The sequence below is a fragment of the Sander lucioperca genome, chromosome 8 (assembly GCF_008315115.2).
Source record: "Sander lucioperca isolate FBNREF2018 chromosome 8, SLUC_FBN_1.2, whole genome shotgun sequence".
In the NCBI taxonomy this organism is placed as follows: domain Eukaryota; kingdom Metazoa; phylum Chordata; class Actinopteri; order Perciformes; family Percidae; genus Sander; species Sander lucioperca.
Window position 1 is genome coordinate 25,159,450 of NC_050180.1, and position 20,707 is coordinate 25,180,156.

A 20,707-nucleotide genomic window follows, 5' to 3' on the forward strand; every position below is an offset into this window, starting at 1 on the left:
TTTTCGGCGTAATCAGAGTATATTTACAGTTTGAATTTCATCACGCCACTTATATAACATCTACCCCAAGGTCTTATAAAGCTAACATTGGTGCTAAATGGTCCAATTTCAATTTAATGCGTTTTTGTGAATTCCAGAGGAATTCTAAGAGGAGGCTAGCTAGCTCTCATTGATAGAGCTCCATCCAGCCGCAGGCTCTATCAATGATACTCGTGGACAAGAGGCGTTTATTTCCCCGACCGTTTGTTTAAATAACTCCACACATTATAATTACACACATTATAAGATTAACTGGAACCTGCGGTAAGAGATTGCTGGCGTAACAAGCTCGCTGACCACGCTCTCACTCACACACACAGACCATTTAGCAGGAAGAGGGGAGCTGCAGGCCCTGGAGCTCTGTCAGGGGAGCGGCGTTTAGTAGTCCATTAACCCAAAAAAACGGTGTCTTTGCGTGGGTATGGAGTGCCGTGGGCTGCCAGCCGTGACGGAGTTCCATCTACCTCACAGCAGGCTGGGGTCTGTGAAGGAAGACAGGCCGGCGGCGAGGCAGCAACACAGCCTGGCCACTGAACTCCGACACACAGTCAGTCAAAATTTGCAATTAGCCATCAATTTTCGTAAAACGGCCCATATTTGACCTCTACACAGTTGATTTCTCGCATAAAAAAGTCTCAGAAGTGAATTTAATGGTAAAATAGCAGATTAACAATGTATACAATTTCTGAGATCTGTGTGACCTATATTCAGAAGACTAAGCTGACCTCAGATCAGTGGTGTAGCCTATGTAAATGTTTGGGCGTGACAAAGATAGAGACTAGAGCCAAATGAGGAGGAGCCGCTGAGTTGACGTCAACTAGGCGGCTCGTTGAGATTTGCCCGTTTTCAGAGGCAGTTTCAAATTGTGAGATTTGCAGAGGAAAGAGGTGTCAATGGGATTTTGAGGTTCTATGTATGTCCTAGTTACCCACTAAACTGTCATTATTCAACTATGACAAGTTAAAATCGGTTTTGCATTCAATCACCTCTTTAAGCTTTTCCTTTCAAGGCAGACAAGTTACTGTGGTCCTTCCAAATGAAATAGCAGCCACTCTCCAGTAAAAACATGGTCCTCTCTATTGTGGAACTAAATAAAGGTTCAAGCCATTACTGGACTTTTTGCGGCATATGATTTGTTAGTGGTAATAGTGCACATTCTACAGTGAATCTATGTTTCTCTCCGTTTTGTGACAGTAAAAACAACAGTTTCAAAATGTGTTCGTACCCGGCACTGTTCTTCTAACAATAAGCAAACTCATTTTGGCTAAATGACCTAAATCACTGCTGGTTTAACACCAAGTGGGCCTATTATAGGTAAAATTCATTGAAGTGATAAGTTGTCTAGCAATTGTGGACTAATATCCTGCAAAAGACTTAATTACCATTTTTTTCTGTGGAGAACTGGGCTTCTCATTCAATAATGCACTAATTCATTTCTCCCTCTTTCTTTCTCGGTAACTCTCCATTGGACCTCCACAGGTAAGAGCATTGAAGCTTGTTTTTCTCTGGTTCACAAAGCAACCTCATACAGAGCCAACCTGTGACCTACTACCTAAACCTCCAATCACTGCATCTTTGCATCAGCAAATGAATGAAGTGCATTTATGAACTATAACATTCGGGTTGTTGCACAAAAACATTAAACACATACTCTACTGTGAAGTATTGAAAATAGGACAATGACGTGATGAGCTAAACAGCCAAATAAATGAAAATAAAAAATGTTATATGTAATGTAATACAGATATACAAATTGACAAACATATCAGTCTCATTAAAGTACAATGCATACCATATTACTCTAATTCTTTAATTGAATTTAATTGACTGTCAACCTCTTGCATGGAAAAATAAATCAATGAAACCAAAGCATGTTTGTATGAAAACTGGTCTGCTAAGTAGGGCTGGGTATCAAAAAAATGTTGGTTCCGATACCAATACCGTGACTTCAATACTGGTTCCCTAACAATACTTTTTTCGATACCAATTTTATAAAATCCATTTTAACAAAAATAAATTACAACATTACACATAATAGCACAAATCTTTTAATTTATTTTTCAGCTCCTACTACGTGAGCCCTGTCTCTGTGCGTAATGTAGAGTTTTTTCTGCATGTTTCTTTGAAAAGTAACATTAGACAGTGTATCACCAGCATTATTAGGTCTTGGTAGAAGCATGCTGCATGCTTATTGGCTCACTGAGAGATTTCCTCCTTAGGTATTGAAATTTGGTATTGAATGAATAGATTTTTCGATACTCAAAACTAAGGAGGCAATTCTGTCCCTAAAAAATATTGAATTCGGTACTCAGCCCTACTGCTAAGGTTTCAAGCTTAGCGAGACATAATGGGTACACCTGGTTTCTAGTCACTACTCAGTCTACTTCTTACACATCATAGAAAAAATATTGTTTCTGTTAATCATTTTGTTTTTGCAGCTCTGTTTTGTGACCTATAGCACAAGCTGTTGTGCATTGCGTGTTGTGTATTCCCACTTTAAAAGTGTTGTTAAAGTTGTTAGGTTTTGTGATTGCACACTGCTGCGTACAAGCGACCAATCATGGGTTGAGGAATTTTTAAAGAAGAGGAAGCTCCTTAGACAATAAAATCTATCATTCATTTATAGAGACACAGTATTCTATGTTGCTTTAAAAACAAGAGCTGGCCGTCCATTAATGTCCAAGTGTGGAAATGAGGCAAAGCCAGTAAGCTAGTTCAGGCAGTCAACTCAATCCTTCGCTACACTCACATGGCATGCTTTTCTCACTGCAACATATATCCAACATATCATATTTATCATGGCAGTCTACATAAGTCATCAGTGTTTAGCTCACTCTTTCTGATTGCCTGCTGCCACACCGCTCACATGGAAGCAATGCAAAACTTGATGCTATTGCTGCTGCTGTTCTTTTGCATTTCAAAAGCCCCACTCCCACCTCAGCATCCACCAGTAGGCTCTGACTGTATACGTTTCCCCGGAGAGGAAGTCATTATCGTTGCTCCACCTGCTCTGCTGAGCTCGGTGATTCATGTTGAGAGCAAGGAGGTCAGAGCCTAGATGCCAAACAACAACGCTGTACATTTTCTACATTCACATAATCATCCATGCTATGTGGGTTGGCTGACTGAAGTGTAATCGTGTGTGTGTGTATTTGTTTGCTTGTGTGTGAATATGTGAGCATTTTGTTCCAAGTTTAAAAGTGCTCGATAAGTTTTGTGCACTTACTTTGTAATGTCACTTATGATGTCACAATGAATTTAGGCACAGTAGTTATTTTTCAGGCTAGACCACTCATTTCCTTTCCCCCAAAACCCCAGAGCGGAGGTGAGAATATAATGCTCTTCAGCGGAGGTACAGTACCATTTATGGTTCAGTTGCGTTGCACAGCTGGAGCTTAGGCTCTTGCACCTAAAGCTTTCTGTCAGTAAATGGTCTGCCATTAGAGTACAGTGTTAATGTAGAGTGAGCAGACAGCCTCTCAGAAGGGTGTAAGACAAACTCGCTTCATGGCGTGAGCTCACAACAACAGGTGCATTCACTGACATTGATGATGAAGTGCATCACTGTGGCCTAGCATGAGTGAGTGTGTGTGTGTGTGTGTGTGTGTGTGTGTGTGTGTGTGTGTGTGTGTGTGTGTGTGAGAGAGAGAGAGTGTGTGTTATTGAGTCATCCAGGTAAATGGACAGACCAAATTTGATAATGGGAGAGAGACAGACCCCAGAGGGAATTGTTGGGTTTGAATAGGCGGAAGTATTTGTCTTAAACAGTCTTCCCTTTACAGGTTTACTCAAGCCACGCTTGCAGTAATGTGTTTTTGACTCCCATTGACTCCGAAATACATTTCATTCGGCACTTTGCAATACACTTCCCTCTCTCTCTCTCTTTTTATTGCATCTCATTAGCTGTGGGGAAACAGCCCAGCTGCCGCTGTGATGCCACTCACAGCCAATGCACCCTGACAGGTTCCAATTAAGTTGGAAAATGTAACATATGAATATTAAAAACGTACTCTGACATAAACATCATCCCCTTCTTTTGTTACATTATGCAGCTTGTAGTTTGGGGTCTCCATTGGTCCACCATTTCCATAAAGTTTATTTCTCCACTATCTCCCACTCTTCTGATGCTATCTCTCTGGTGCTCCCTTTCTCCCCTAAGGCTGTTTGTTAACAGTGGTAAATATGCCTGACATGCACACATAAACTCTCATTTAAGGCCTAAGATGTGGCTTTGTCAATCAGTGCTTCTCCATTTGGCTTCCAGTGCTTATTCCAATGAACATTTGTGGGTAGAGGAGAGAAGTGAATGGGGACTCGACACAGGAGAATGTATGAATAAATGCAAACCTGTACGATATCTCATTTCTATGTGCATTGAATTATATCAGTGTTAGCTGAAAGGCTAGAAATTGTCATTTTGTCAGACGGCACAATCTGAATAGCAGTGCCCACAGTCTCACAATTGTTTTTTGTTTTTTTTACTGTGTGTGTGCGTCTCTGAGGCTAAACTGGCAATCCCGAATACTGCCAGCTCTGTGGTAGTTACATCAACGCACAGCTCAGTAGTGCAGCTTCATTCTGACAGACGTCCGCTGCCCCGGTGCTGAATGAGAGCATTCCTCTAAGCTGCCAGTTCCTGCAAGTATGTATGTGTGTGTGTATGTATGTGTCCCACTGTTGGAGCCATGAGGCAGAGCCAGGGATCGTCACCGGGCTATAGACCATGTGTGACCTCATCTCAACCTGGCAACCCACTTTTCCTCAGATGGTGATAGGTAGAGGTCGACCGATATGGGTTTTCTCTGGCCGATGCCGATGCCGATCTTTAGAAATCAGGGTCAGCCGATTGCCGATTAATGCTGCCGATTTATTTTGGCCGATATTTGGCCGATATGTGCTTGTTTTTAAACCTCTATTTGAAAGATAAAATGTAACACTAATATACACAGAATTTCTCAACAAAAACATTTATTGAACACTTCACCAATCTACACTTCATTTAAAAATGTATAATGTAAAAACATACTGAAGTCTATATTGTATAAATAATGTATGAAAAATATATAAAATAAACAAAACAGGTAAGAAGAAAATAAACATTGTCAAATAAACCTTTCAATGAAAAAAATAAAGTTTAGTGCACTTATCAGAATTTATTAAACTTCTGAGAATACAAATCTGCTTCACAGAAAGTGACATGTTATTATTAACACTATTTCCTCCTAACTCCTGTTGAATCACATAAGGCTAGGGCTATCTAAAGTCAGTTCTTGTTCACCTTGTTTGTTAGATCATTGTTCATTTGTAAGTGTTTTATCTGTGTTTTGGGGACCCTACTGTTAGCCTAGCTACATGTCCTGTTGACCTCATTAGGATCTTATCTGAGCAGATTTCTGTCATTCAAACAACTCTTAGTTGTAATTTAAAACTGATCCAGCCAATTTAATAAAATTAAGGGTTTTATTCGTGCTCGAGTCCATAGATGCAGTTAATGGATAGCCTACAGGAACGGAGAACTGAAGGCTCTGTTAGCAACGATTAGCTCCGTTAGCGGTTAGCTCCAGTTAACTCCTTTATAGGAGTGGATGAGACTGCCACGGACAGGGGTAACAACCAGACTGATAAATGATATTCGGGGAGCTTCCACAGCGGTGTGGCCGCTGTGTTTTGTACGGTTTTATTAGTACAGTTAATCCCAAGGCAAGAACACCAGCAACATGCTACTACTACCGGTAGCGTCTGAGCCTGAAGTGGCTGCGCGAGACACACTGCGCAAGAATTCACGAGGGGAGGGGCTGGAGGCAGCTGGTCTGGGCACGCTGTAAAAAATGTCGCCTATTCATGTTTTTAACACTAGGCTGCCCGCAGATGCGCCTGCTTATTAATCGGCTTGATATTGGCCGATGCCGATTATGTAAAAAATTGCCAAAAATCGGCCGATTAATCGGCCGGCCGATTAATCGGTCGACCTCTAGTGATAGGAGGGATTGCCAATCTTATTGTCTGTCGGCCTACAGGAAGTGGATTTGTCCCTTTAACTCTGCTGCATCTTAAACTAAACTTTTTAAACGTGATTATGATGGGGGAAAGTAGTGGACAGCAGAGGAAGATATAGGGAAGAGAGAAGATATGAGGAGAGTAGAGACTGCACGTACCAACAAGTCCTCTAAACCATACGATGACATAGGTCATTTTTTCCTACCCTGTAATACGGCCCACAGGAGCATTTCATAAATAAGGATCCCTAGCGGTCACAGGAAATACGACCCACAGGAGCGTTTTCCGTCCTCATATCTAAACCAGAGATGGTTGCAGTTGCGGTTTTAAACACGTCGTTATCGTTGTGAAACGGTGTCAGTTGGGTTAGGTTTAGGCACAAAATTTACTTGGTTATGTTTAGAATAAGATTGTGGTCAACATCATCTGTTACGTTACTTAACTTCCGGTTACGTATGTGATGCAGAACTTCACGTATTTGATTCTGTAATTATAACGGGAGGCCACTAGAGGGTGTTGCCACTATAATATAAATATGAGTCGTAATTGCTGCTTGAACAAATGACCTATCTGATATATCTGATATATGACCTAACCATAGAGTGTTTTTCAGGGGAAGACAGTCTTGCACGTAATGAAGGTCAGGAAGACACTGAACTTGTTCAGATGTGAATTGACTGAAGTTCCTAAATGTTGGCATATTTTACATATTTTTGCCAGTAAAACATTTAAGTCCTAAAGACCCATCAGAATAAGATCTTGCAGACGACCAATTCATCTGTCTAGAGCACCCTGTATCTCTGCACATTTAAGGTGAATGTCCATGGACAATTTGGCAAAGCTGCACTTAGAAATCTTAATGGGTGTGAAGTAGGTGTAGACAGTGCTGTTTCTAGTTAATCCGCGGCTTTGTTGGCCAGCGTCGGAATCCAATCCAGTCCAGTAACTTTGTTTTCAGGCGTCAAGTTTATGCTACATTCTGCTGCACCTTTTACTGTATTTTTTTTTTTTACAATAATGTACTCAAATAGTTGATGGACACCAACAAGCAATTTCTCTGCCAGATCATTTGTAACCGTGGTGAGTGGAAGTTGGATCAGGGTGTTTTCTAAGATGTCAATCACACAGATTTCTGGCATTTATTTTTACCTCTTCATCATTGTCAGAAGCCTGGCGATGATGATGTTGTCTTTCGCCAATATTTTGACAAGTCACTCTGGCTCAGAACTCCCTCGTGTACATACAGTATGTAACTATGCATTCAGATTTTTATGCTGGTCAACTTTAACCGATTAGGACCTGTCAAATCAATCATCAAAATCTGAGTGCTTTTGCATATCATCTGCACATCGAACTTCTTTTTTTTAACTCAGAATAACCTGATCATAGTTTGTTTGTTCAGCATGGGCTTTATATGCAGAATATTCTTGGATGCCACAGGCAATAGTACTGTGAACATTGTCAAACTTTAACACTGAAGCCCATGAAGTCAGCCTGCAGACAGACAGACTCACTCACTCACTTTCTCTTCTACACATTTTCTATTTTCTATTACATATAACCTGCACATGCATGGAGACATCCCACAGAAAATGTATCTCTGGCTGTCTTACACTAAAGATCACACAACTTGTACATTTGCTCACACGCATACCTGCTCACTTACTCAGTGACCGCAGTCTCTTTCTGCCGATGGCCCGCTAATTTGGCCATCGCTATTTTATTGTATGGTGTCATAGCAACGACAACTATTTGCAGTGCTGACTGATTTCCGGTTTAAAAACCACTCAAGCGGAGTGGGGACGGGCAGTTGAAGCATGCGCAGACGCTTAAACTGATCATAGCCCGGTTAAGGTGTATACATGCAGGGACACCCTAGTTACTGAAGGAGTTCTCTACCTCTGTTAACCGGGTTATGAGAACTCCAATTTTAACCGGGGTATGATGTTTACATGGCGTTTGAGAAATCGGGGTATTGCCTTAACCCGAATATAATCGTTTTTTTAAACTGCAAGTAAACGCACTGACTGACTTGTATTTAAACAGCAATAACATGGGATAAGTTGTTTTTTTTATTCATTTGCTTGTCCTCTCTGTGGGAGTGGACTCTTTCTTAAGGCAAAATCTCATTGTTGTGCTTGCCTGGGGCTAAAAATGCTAATACTGGAGTTGGGAATCAATACACAATACAATGTGTAAAATAGTTTTGCAGTAAAAAAAAAAATCAGTAGATAATGCTGCAAAAGCTTTTGCATTTCTTTTTAATAATTAACCATTTGCCAGTTTATTTGTGGACACAATGTGTTACCATCCAATAACTTCTACTTCTACTAATATAAACTTTACAACATGGATCTTTATGCCCCTGTATGGATTTAGACTTGTTACCAGGTGTATGCAATCATTATTTCTGTGCAGTATTTTCAAGCTTATTTGGCCCAAATGAGGGAAGACAATGACATGTTTGCTGTTGCCTTGTATTTTTACTGAGCTCAGCAACATGAGGAAACGTACTTTTTATCCCACAAGTTTATATTTGATTTGGTGGTAAAGTTGCAGGAGGAAACATGACAAAGATGAGCCCAAAAAAAGGACATCACAGCAAACTAGTGCATGTAAAATATCTGGTGGAATTACATCAACTAGCCTAGACTTTTTCCCTGAGCACCATACTTAGTCATTTCTGTTTTCTCACAGTGATAAGGGATGAAGTAAAGATGCAGTGACTGGGGCTTCGGCAGGGTCAAGGATCAGAGCATGCTCGCTAGTTGGAGAGCCAGCCACAGCGCCTGAAGCCAGAGTCTTGGCTCAGTACAGCCTGCACATCTCTACATGCATGGGTGTGATGGCTGGTCTGACTGGACCACTAAAAGCTGTGAGATGAATAAGTCTTACAGAGGGAAATAGAAAAATAGCAGTTTATCATCTTCAAAAGCATTCCACATAGAAATGGAGGAGAGGAGGGCAGAGGGAGGAGAATTATACGTTGGCAACATATCCTCCCCTTCTGGCTAAAAATAACAGTAGATTGGAGTGTGAATATGTGTGTGAGTGCGTGTACAGGGTGCGTGTACTGTCCGTCAGAGAGAAATCGACCAAGCAAGGATTGATGTGTATTTCAAGTAACTTAAATGTACTACTCTAAAATAAAATCACTACCATTCTGCAATGTGTGCGAATACCTCTTTAACAGCTACCTCAAATTCCACCTTAAATCTCCTTGTCTGTGTTCTCCCTGTTGACATCCAGCAATATAAAGGCACATTAAACCACAACATTTCCCAAAGCGAGTTGAGTAAAGACCATTGAATGCCAGAACAATGGGGACAGTTTTGTCACCTCGAGGCCCAGGAATTGACGAGGGAAATGTTTCGTTGTGGTACCAAAACTAGGCGGGGGAAGGATGAATGTGACTCTTATATGGAGCATTGTTTGTGCCTCTGTCTCCATTACCATAGGCAGTTCATTATGTGTTGGTGGCATCCTGCTGGTTTCAGCATTGCCTTGCCGTGATAGATTTATAATTCTGTAGCAACAGTCTGTAGACAAATTACAGGTTTGTGCTGCACTCTGTCGACATTTCTTTCCGTTATTCAGTTTTTCTCTTCTATCGCTCTTTGATTCTTACTCAGTCTCAGTTTCTTGCACGTTATTGCTCTTTGTCTTTGTGCCTGCTGGTCAACATTTCTCTCTTTGTATCTCTATATTTCCATTGCTGTGTTTCAGTCTCTCACACCATCCCTCTCTAAACCCTATCAAAGGAGGGCCAACAGAGTCCGTCACCAGAATGAGAAAGCAGTATCTCGACACACACAGGTTGTTATTTTGGCCAGGAGTGCTTCAATAGTAATATGTGGTCTGCTCTCTAATGTTAGCCTCGACCAAAGATGGGCCTCAACAGCCCATTAATCCCTACAACACACACAACCATTTACTGTACACACACTGACATCAGCCTGTGTGTGTCCTCAAATACACACATGAATGCACAAAACACATACAGGGGCTCCCTGTGCTCTTCCTGCATCACTTGCTACAGCCAGTTGACCTTAGCATTGGGAAAACAGGTTTAGTAATGGGATCAGTGGCCACTGGCAGGCCCTCTCACCCACAATCTCATCATTGCTGCTTACAGTAAGTGGATAAGGGATAGACTGAGAAGAAGAGCAATGGTCGATGGGGAGCTGCACTCATTTAAGGATCCTGGTGGGCTGGTGAAGTGCTGGCGTGTTACTCCAGGCAGTCTATGAATCAGTGGCAAAAAGCAGCTATAAAAAATAAACAGAAAGCCACATGGCAGAGGACAAGCGCTCTCAGTAGTATGAATTCTACTATTTATTTAAATAGCCAAAGCGTGTGCATATTTTATCGCTTAAATTAATAAACTGCCTAACTAGATTTGTAATGGCTTCATACTTTGCATTAACACTGTCATCAATAAAGTCAATAGGTTGATCATATTGATACATCATAGGCAGGGGAATTGGCAACTTTGGTCCTGTGCGTCATTACTTTTTAAAAACAGGAAGGTTTCCCATCCTCACAACTTGTGAGGTTCAGCCTATTTGTCCAAATGAAGATGAATGAAGAAATAACAGATCAAAATACATCTCTGTCTCTTTACCAGCAATGAGACAGCACTCATAACATAAGCTGGATTTACCAACATTAGATATCTTCCCTCTTTTGTTCATTTTGCAACTTTAAACATAGTCATCTGGTGTTGTTTTATCTGAAAAGCGACATGTCAAAGCAGGATCCCTAAACTACAATCTACAAAGACGAGACACTCACCACATGAGCATTTCCTCCGTCACTCAGAGTTATTAATTATGGCAGTCAGAAAGGAGCACATACTGAACAACTGAGTAAAAACAGAAGAGAACACATGTGAAGGCGGGTAAAGTTGCGCCACTACAGTCAGTTGTTATGCCTTTATCATCACTGTAATTATTGTAATTCCCCTTTTAGATGGTTGAGAAATGATAAGGGAAATAGTGTGAGGACTGAGATATGTAGGTGGGAAGAGGATCTGGTCTGTCTGCAAGAGCTCAGGGGCCTTATACACACTCATCTCAAGAAACACTACCTCACTGTTTGAACACTGCGAGTAGACCAGTGCTCATTTTCATGTTGGCTTTAGAGTGTGCTTAAAAATACATCAGTCAGAGAGATGAAGGAGAAGGCCTTCAGAGGCACTAGAAAAGAAGAACCAAATGGGGATTCATTGACAGATTTGACCTTTACACCCAGCCTTTACACAAGTCCTATAAAGAGCCTAGTCATAATAGAAGCATAGCATGAATTTTTATTTATATATTTTTTAACACCAACGCTATGCAGACTTCTCTGCACTCCTCAAACGGCCAGCTTCCCAACCCGTTTTAGTTTCCATTTTATCAAAGTATGCTTGTTTTAGAAAGACGTAAAAAAAAAAAAAAACATCCCTGTGGTGGGTTGAAATCCCATTTGCGAAGTGAGCTGTGGTACATGGGATCAAGCGTTGCTGTCAGACAAAGAAAACTGAAACGCAGGAACAGTGAGGTTACAGACAAATCTAATTAGATGGAGAGAGGGGCAGTGATAGAAGAGAGAGAGAGAGAGAGAGTCAGAGAGAAAGAAACATGAGAGACAACGCAGGAGGAGGAGCTGACTCATTCATCACCACATTCTCCATTTCATCTTTTATCTCTTTGGGGCATTTTTTTTTTTTACTTCTGTAAACATGTTCCAAGTTTGTTGAGTGAATAAAGTCAAAAATAAATTAGAAAAAGTTTCTTTTGAGGCAGAAGGTGGCTTAACAGGTGGCACTCCCACCCTCCAAGCTTCTTTATACATGCAGTGTTGCTTCTTCTGGCTCCAGACGGTTACTTTTGGTAGTTAAAAGAACCAAAGCAGGCTTTCAAGTGATTATGAGATAAATCTCCTCCAAAGATGACAGCAAAGCTTTGATTTTAGACTAAAGTACAAGGACAAAAGCCCTTTCATCTACCTTTTTTATTTGATTAAACTGAACATGGTGAGGCCGTCTGGTGTGCTGCTGGAACACTCCTACCCAGGTCAGTTTGACCACATAACTTTCAGTTCACTGCGACTTGTTGTTAGAGAAGAAACATGCAACAAAATCAGCTTTAGTCCCTGCAACAATCTATCAAGGTTAAGTGTGCTTTCCGAGATCAACTTCTAAAGGCAGTACTCTCCCGAAACCTGTGTTTTGAGTATCCATCAATCCTGTAGGCTTGGAGTGTGGCTCGTGACATTCACTGACTGAGCGGCATTCTTTTCAGTGCCACATTTCAAGCCTACATGGGGTGTAGTGTCTGATTATCAAAACATATTTGGGTGGAGTATTCCTTCAAGGCTGCAAATGCAACTTTTACTCTGAACAGGCTCAGCAGGCAGGGGCAGTCAACATGCCAACCTATGGAGTAGATACAAGTAATTCAATGAGGCAGTCACTCCCTGCTCTCTGGAACTCTGTTCAGTTTTGTTGGCCTCACTTGTGCCCACAAGTGCCCTGTGGATACTATGGCATGAGTTAGATGAACAGTGGTTCAAAGTTAGCCTGAGGTAGCCAGTCACTTTCTCCAATCCGGTACAGGCAGGAAAATGTCATGGTGAGGTACATTTGCTCACAGACAGAAAGGGGAAGAAGTTAACTGCGTTTCTTTCTAATCCTCAGTTACACGGACAGCTCTAACAATATCTTCTGAGACTATGTGCCATGATTTAGCACAAAATCTCAACTGTTTTAAAACTTGCAACAACAAAAAATGCATCATGTACTGGACTACACAGACTGACAATGCATTCGGTTGGGACTCAGGTCTCTGTTTTGTAGCTCACACTCTGCCCATCCTGGGTGTTCGCATATGACTACTTCTGTTGAGAAGACAACGGTAAAGTGCTGGTGGCTGGTTGTTGCAGTATCCCTATCCTGAGTTTCAGCTTGCAGAGCAAGTCCTCTGCAGTGTGGAGGAACATCAGTTCCTGACCCACGTCAGTGTTGTGTTCATCGAGTTTAAAAGTTATTATCCAAAAAGAAACAATTGATGGGAACAGTGTGGAAGTGACACTCTCCTCTCCATTCTATATTCCTCTAGGTTTGAGAGTAAACTCTCTCTCTTCTTTTACATGTTTAATTTTTATTCAACGGACAAGGTCATTCATATTATTTTCCTATTGGAATTTTGTATACAGTTAGGCACAGTTTTGAGAAGTAGTGACAAGTTACGGGTTGTTTGAGAAGCAAACATTGGAGATGATGAGAGGAAAGTTGAGATGCATTATCATCCATCCGGTATCATCCTTACGCCTGCTTATTTCATCTCTTTGTGTTAAAATCGACCATATGTAGACTTCACGGATACTTCTGAGAGCTCTCAGAATGTTGGCAGTGGCTGTAAGAAGGAGTCTCTCTAAGTAAAATGGCAGGTTTTACAGTAATAGGAATGATTGTGTTTTGTACGTAGCTAGGCTTCACAGTAAATGGGCATTGGTGGTAAGGTGTACTGCTAGTTCAGCATGTTGCAGAGCAGCCACTGCATGAAAAGTGGGATTTTTGTCCCCGTAAACACCCGGTAATCTCCCTAATTTTCAGCAGTTAACGACAATTTACAGCCTGTGAACGTTGCGTTCGTCTGTGCCACATATTGACGGAAACGAACCATGACGTATATGGAGAGCTCCTGCGGAGGTGCAAATGGCTCTAATTAGCATATGAATAGCAGCGACACCGCGCCTGGCCAGAGAATGTCTGGCCTGACTTGAATTTCCTCACTCAGTATTGGATTACATTACATGAGGATTTATCTGGGAGAAACTGATGAGGTTGCTGCATAGAGAGTTGTCGGAATTCAGCCAGTTACATTGTTGACATCTAACTGTAGCAGAAGAACACTCTGCTTCGACGAGGATGGGATGAAACCACTACTTTTAAACAAGAAAAATCACTCGTGATTGGTTGGCAGGTCCGTCACTATTGGTCCCCCTGGGTCATTATAAAATATATATATTCATATTCATATGATATGCTATGTTGTATATTCATGTCATTGTTATCCTAAGGAAAATTATTTGCCAGGACTGTGCAGTTTATTCAAAGAAAGAGCTTTATTAGTACAAACGCAAACACACAACTATGTACAAACTGTAGGAGAACTGCCCACACAACAAATGGGAAGCTCACGAGAAGCCCAAAATCCTACAGCACTGTGAAGTGTCTGTCTGCCGCCTCGGAGCTGTTGGTAACTGGCGGCATTCTGTCTGAATTCGGTCCATTTTGCAGACGTCTATGGTGCGTTACCCTGTACTTCGGAATCGCCTCTAATCTCGACTGTAGCGTGGCACAGAGCTCGGTGAGCTCCTGGCTGCGAAACGACGGAGGTCACTTCCAAAGGTTCACCTCATCCTCACACACTCTGTCTCACTTCCAGCAGCTGTAAAAACAATCAATAAAGACAATCAGTACTGCGCGATGCACTGCGTATGGACACAACTTATCTATTAATGCATCTGAAAAGTAGTCACATTGACCAAAAACAGATCTAATCTAATAAGTCTTACCCTCTTTCTTCTCGATCGACTCCAAGCTGAACTCTTCACAGCTTCCGCCTGCAATGCGAGATCTGGTTGTTTATACCTGAAGCTCCTGCGTACTGTCTCGTAATATGTCTTACAGGGTGACTGCACAGATAACAAAAAGAGTATAACGTCTAACAAATAGATACACATACCTGCAGAAGACAATATCACATTAATTGGCTTCTGGTCTACTGTTTCCTTCTATCTGCACCTCTGCTCCTAAACATTAAATAACACAAATTTACACAGTCAAAATGGTCTGCAGAGCCTCCGTTATTTATATTGCACTGAAACAGTGCGAAAAGAAAAAGAGTTAAACAAAGCATCGTTAAAACTTATATTTAACCGTAAAAACGGCACAAGACAGCTAGTTAATATCGTATGAACTTTGAGGCAATAAATAGTGAAGGGTCACAACACAATTTTCAAGGAAAACAATAAAATAGCGCAGCAGCATTTTACACGCAACCTACCTCAGCAATCCAAGACGGTGAGGAGGAAACGGGGAGCTACGGCAACTTAGGAGGTACAATAGAGGCGCAGTGCAGCAACAACATCTCCGCAGGAAACAATAGCAATATGATAAATAAATTAAACTCAATAAGATAAAATTCACAAATACCCAACACATCATGAAATGATGATTACAATATGATTAAAATATAAATTTAATAGATAAATTAAACATAAATTGGAAATTAGAATTAATAAAGTGCATTTTTAACTTATTTTTCTGCACCAGAGTCATATCCATCAATAGACAGGAAGTAGCAGATGGATACCTGCAGACATTTCTCTCAAAATCTGTCGAACTGTTTGGCCCATTGCACTGCACCCCCCAACATGCATCTACATCTTCATTTGAAAGAGTGCATGTTGGATTTACGAACCAGTTTATTCTTTTTGGTGTTTTTCATTTTAGCGTTTTAATGGAATACTGGGAAAGTTTAATAACAATAGGACAATTGAAGTCCAGATTATGAGGCAATTTCAGCAGACATTCATATGCCATGGACATGTGAATATGGTGCTGAATTTGCCAGTATTTTAGGAAGACAAATGGTTGGGACTTTGTCATGCAATGACACAGCTGATATGCTTTATGTGAAGCACAGTGTTTTGGTATCAGCAGAAAGACTTTCTCTTAGAAAACTGTACAGTGGTGCCTCTGTCTCCATTCCACCAGACAATCTTGGATGAGCCTGACTAATTGTTGAAATATTGTTTTGTGTATTTTTTTTTTTACACAACATTGGCCATTGCTAATGACATACACAGTAATTAATCTATCATACTTTCATTAAATAAATCAATTCAAGCTAAAATGTAAGAGTCTATAATTAGGCTATACTGAGCCTGATCTATTTTAAGAGATATTCTTAAAATGACATTAATACCTTTTAGAAAAATGTCACCTGGGGTAAAACTCCCCCTGCTGCTACCCTGATTTGCATTTGTATAGCTCACAGCATTTTCATTTACATGTTAAAGCCTCCCCTACTGCCAAGCAAGGCCCACGTCAATTTCCGACAATTTACGGGAGTTTTCGGTGTTGCCTGCAAATTGTCGTGTGCAGTCGTAAACCTGAACTTCCGCGACAATCTACAGTGCCGCTTACTGATGAAAATCCCACTTTTCATGCAGTGAGCTTTATTAGGTTTCTGGGGGTTTTCATTGAGTATCATCATCAATTAGACTATGATTGTCAGAGGCAGCTGTCATCTTACAGGCTTTAATGTTGGCTCAAAGCTAGCTTGTGAATGCAGGGAAGCCTTTTTGTTTGTGAAAACAGAAGAAAAATGCCAGCCACTACCTAGTAAACAAGGTTTTGATATGAATGTTAGCTTGCAAAATATTGCTCCTGAGCCTCAGCGGAGTCTCTGGCAATCTGTAAATAAGGAGACCAAAGGGGAGAAATGTCTAATCGTCCTTGAAAAGGATGTGCCACAGTTTTTTAATATCTTCTGCCCCGATGCCCAGAGGTATTGCAGCAGGGTGGGAGGAGTGAGGAGGTGTGTGTGGCGGGGGTGCTGTCGGTGCCGGGTGATGGGGCATTACTTTCGCGCCATTGACTTCATTACAGTCCCTCTCACATATCCATCCCTCACCCTCTCTAAATGCCCTTGCCAGCCTCTAATTCACTTAATTCCTTGATTATCAATTCTGACGGCATTCGGGCAGAAAGGTCAATACTTTTTGTGGCGTGTACCTAAACTTTACAACACTGACTGAGAAATGAAGAAGCTGCCGTCATCAAAGCAGTGCCGAAAGGATGGAAACATGATTTATTGCAATCATGCACTACCAGTTGGTTTCATTAAATTTTCATTGTTCACACACTCACAGGCATATTGTAAGAGAACACACAAAAAGATATGCATGAGCACACACAAGGACAGGGCCAAAAAAGAGCATGAACACATAACAAACGCAGTCATACACTTGCTACAAACACCCATTTCTCTCTATCTTTTCTCTTTGCCCATCTCTTTGATGAGATCAAGGTTGCCATGCCGTGACTGTACGCGGCAGACGCACGAACAAGTGTTTCCCCCTGAGGAGATGCGATCTAAATGGGAAAGCAACATGACAGCTTTGCTCTGAATGGCCACATAATCAAACACCCCACCCACAGTTACACACCGCTTCTGTTCAGGAGGCTTTTCGCTCTCCGCTTCATGAATGTAAAATATACAGTGCCATCTCCTGCTTCTGAAAATCCTGCATCTGTGGTAGGATGTCCTTTTGTCCTAGGCAAGATTATTTTAGTTTTGTTTTAATATTAACTTTTTTTTTTTTTCTGCACTCTTCTCCAAGTGTTTATTTCCCCGACTTTTTTTCTGTGAGTTAAAAAAAGCATACTAGGAATTTTGAGGTTTGGATAAAGCATGTCCCAGTGTCGTTTAAAGGCTAGCATTTCACATAATCTGGTACACATGCCTGAGTCTTGTACTCAGCTGACTGCTCTGAGGCTGTGTTATGAAGGTAAATATGGTGCAAAATGGGAGAGCTTGTAGAATACGATGTGAGAACTTGCAGAACAAAAAATCTGAACTTGTATGTTAAAATTTGCACTTGTAAAAATTAAATTTGCACTTGTAAAAATTAAATTTGCACTTTTAAAAATTAAATTTGCACTTGTAAAAAATATTCACACACATGTGATCTGAATTTGAAGTCATACAAAGAAAAAAAACATGAGAGCTTGAAAAAAAATCTGAACCTGTAAGTTGAAATTTGCACTTGTAGAAAATGTTCACACACCTGTATTCTGAATGTGAAGTCACAGAAAAAATATTCACAAATGTGTAGATTGATATTTACATGAACACAATGACAGCTGCAAACGTATAATGCAACATTTACTCGTATACTTTTACTCTGGTTCATTTTCCATCACAACCACAACTCAGTGATTACAACCTCTCGAATCTGTCACTGCAACTTCACATATGTGCTCTCTCGCATCACAAAGTGGCGAATCTGCGCGCCTCGACTTTCACAACACTCTTGACGATACATTTGGTGCAAAACTAATTTGTTAGTGGACTTAGGCTGTGGAGCTCTGAGCTAACAGAACGGGAAAAGCAGGGTTTCTATCGCCAGATGAGGGACAACGACAACTCTATCCGGCTTATTTATGTAGCATGGAAGCTTGGTGGAATAGCATGCTAGCGTTAGCCAACTAACCAGCCAGCCCGCTTCTAAATAAATACCTTTTAATTGTTTAAACACTTTTTAACAGTCAAACTGAAACACTGGCGGTGAGCTCCAGGGCCTGTAGCCGCAGACGGACCGTCATCAGTGGGTAACAGGTGCCAAGTTTCGCATCCCTGCTGAGAATTGCATCCACTAGGGAAAATAATGATTTTATAAGGCAAAGTACTGTTTAAAAACTAGGCAATATTAAATCTCTTTGTCATGTTCATCAATAATGATTAGGTTTAGAGACATCAATGTTTTATCAGACTCTGTAGTAGCATTTCTGCACAACCTCAGCAAAGCAAGCTCTGGTCATGGCCGGGGGATGGGCCGCTGCTACCGGATGTGGGGCTCTCCGTGTCCCGCTGGAGCTCCGACTGCAGGTCGAGGTCGGCAGCGAAGCTTTCTGGCAAAAGCAAGTGTTGCTACGCTGGTCGATCCCCACTGATGACGGTCCGTCTGCGGCTGCAGGCCCTGGAGCTCACTGCCAGTGTTTCAGTTTGACTGTTAAAAAGTGTTTAGACAATTAAAAGGTATTTATTTAGAAGCGGGCTGGCTGGTTAGTTGGCTAATGCTAGCATGCTATTCCACCAAGCTTCCATGCTACATAAATAAGCCGGACAGAGTTGTCCCTCATCTGGCGATAGAAACCCTGCTTTTCCCGTTCTGTTAGCTCAGAGCTCCACAGCCTAAGTCCACAGGTACAAATTAGTTTTGCACCAAATGTATCGCAAGAAGTGTTGCAAAAGTCGAGGCGCGCAGATTCGCCACTTTGTGATGCGAGAGAGCACATATGTGAAGTTGCAGTGACAGATTCGAGAGGTTGTAATCACTGAGTTGTGGTTGTGATGGAAAATGAACCAGAGTAAAAAAAAAAAGTATACGAGTAAATGTTGCATTATAAGTTTGCAGCTGTCATTGTGTTCATGTAAATATCAATCTACACATTTGTGAATATTTTTTCTGTAACTTCACATTCAGAATACAGGTGTGTGAACATTTTCTACAAGTGCAAATTTCAATTTACAGGTTCAGATTTTTTTTCAAGCTCTCATGTTTTTTTTCTTTGTATGACTTCAAATTCAGATCACATGTGTGTGAATATTTTTTACAAGTGCAAATTTAATGTTTACAAGTGCACATTTTAACATACAAGTTCAGATTTTTTGTTCTGCAAGTTCTCACATTGTATTCTACAAGCTCTCCCATTTTGCACCATATTTACCTTCATACTGTGTCCGCAGCAGCTTTATTCAAGCACAACGTCACAGTCTGCTGGGCTTTTTTCTCACTCCTGCTCTGCCTGGTGTTGAAGTGCTGTGGGCATCTCTCTCAGGTACATGTCTGAGCACATCTTTATATGGGAAGCTGAGGTTGATGTGAGATTTTCTAGACTTTTTCCATTTAAGTCCACGACCACAGGTGTCAGAGAAACTTCTCTTGTTTTATGAATAAAGTATGATCGAACACACTGCCCTCTTATTCACCGATATTCATCTCAGGGCTTTGGTTCACTACTTGAATGCATTTGCGCATTTGTGTGTACCATCAGTCCTTTTATGTCAAAGATGTGCCCTTGTTGCATTGAGGCATCCTGGTTGATTTTTCTCTGTTTTGAATTAAATGCTATGTTTTTGGCTATGTTTTAATTGAGCACATCCATTTCTTTGTAGATAATTAGAATGTGCAGTTATAGCCAAATCAAATGTTTAGTAAAGTGGGCTAAATGGTCACAGAGGCACAGTTTGGCACTTAAAACTGATTTCTTAGCTGCATCTTGCTCCATCATCTGTGTAAGAGATGTAATCTATCCAGGCACAGTTCCAGAACAAAATAACTTAGGGTGCATCAGGAATTAGTGGGGTTGCACTAGTAGCTACAGTGCGGGCCAGCGACAGCCAGGATAAAAAAGGGTACGTGTTACTGGTCCCCAGCATGGTCCCAGATGAACAGATTGTGGTGGAACACAGCTGGAAAAAGTTTGAAATGGTAGTTCAGTCAGGAACACCCTCATCATAGATTTAACCATTTATTGCAACAAAATGAAATACAGTTATGCTTGGCGCTGATGGCTCCGCTCTTGATAATGCTCCCTTGACCAGCCACGCAGCATGCTAAGCTGAAACAGAGAGCACCATGCAGAAAGCCACCTGCTTAAAAAAAGAGACATTGAAAACCATTTTAAACTTTGAATCATGTTAGGTCTCTGAACTAGGGAGGTGGAGGCTGGGATGGTGGAGGCAAAGCGTTGCCAGCAGCAGTGAGTGAAGCAGCGTCAGTGTAGCAGGGATCCGTGAGGAGGGAGTCATATTAAAAAGGACCGCCTTGATGTGAGAATGGCTGTGATTGGTGTGTGTCTGATAGAAATGATAATTCAATCAGCGGG

General features: G+C 41.2%; 1 protein-coding gene across 2 annotated transcripts in view; it reads left to right on the forward strand.

Annotated features, from left to right (window-relative positions):
* LOC116050203 (receptor tyrosine-protein kinase erbB-4-like) overlaps positions 1-20,707 on the forward strand; it is a 406,202-nt gene that overhangs the window by 150,958 nt on the left and 234,537 nt on the right. The window lies entirely within an intron of this gene.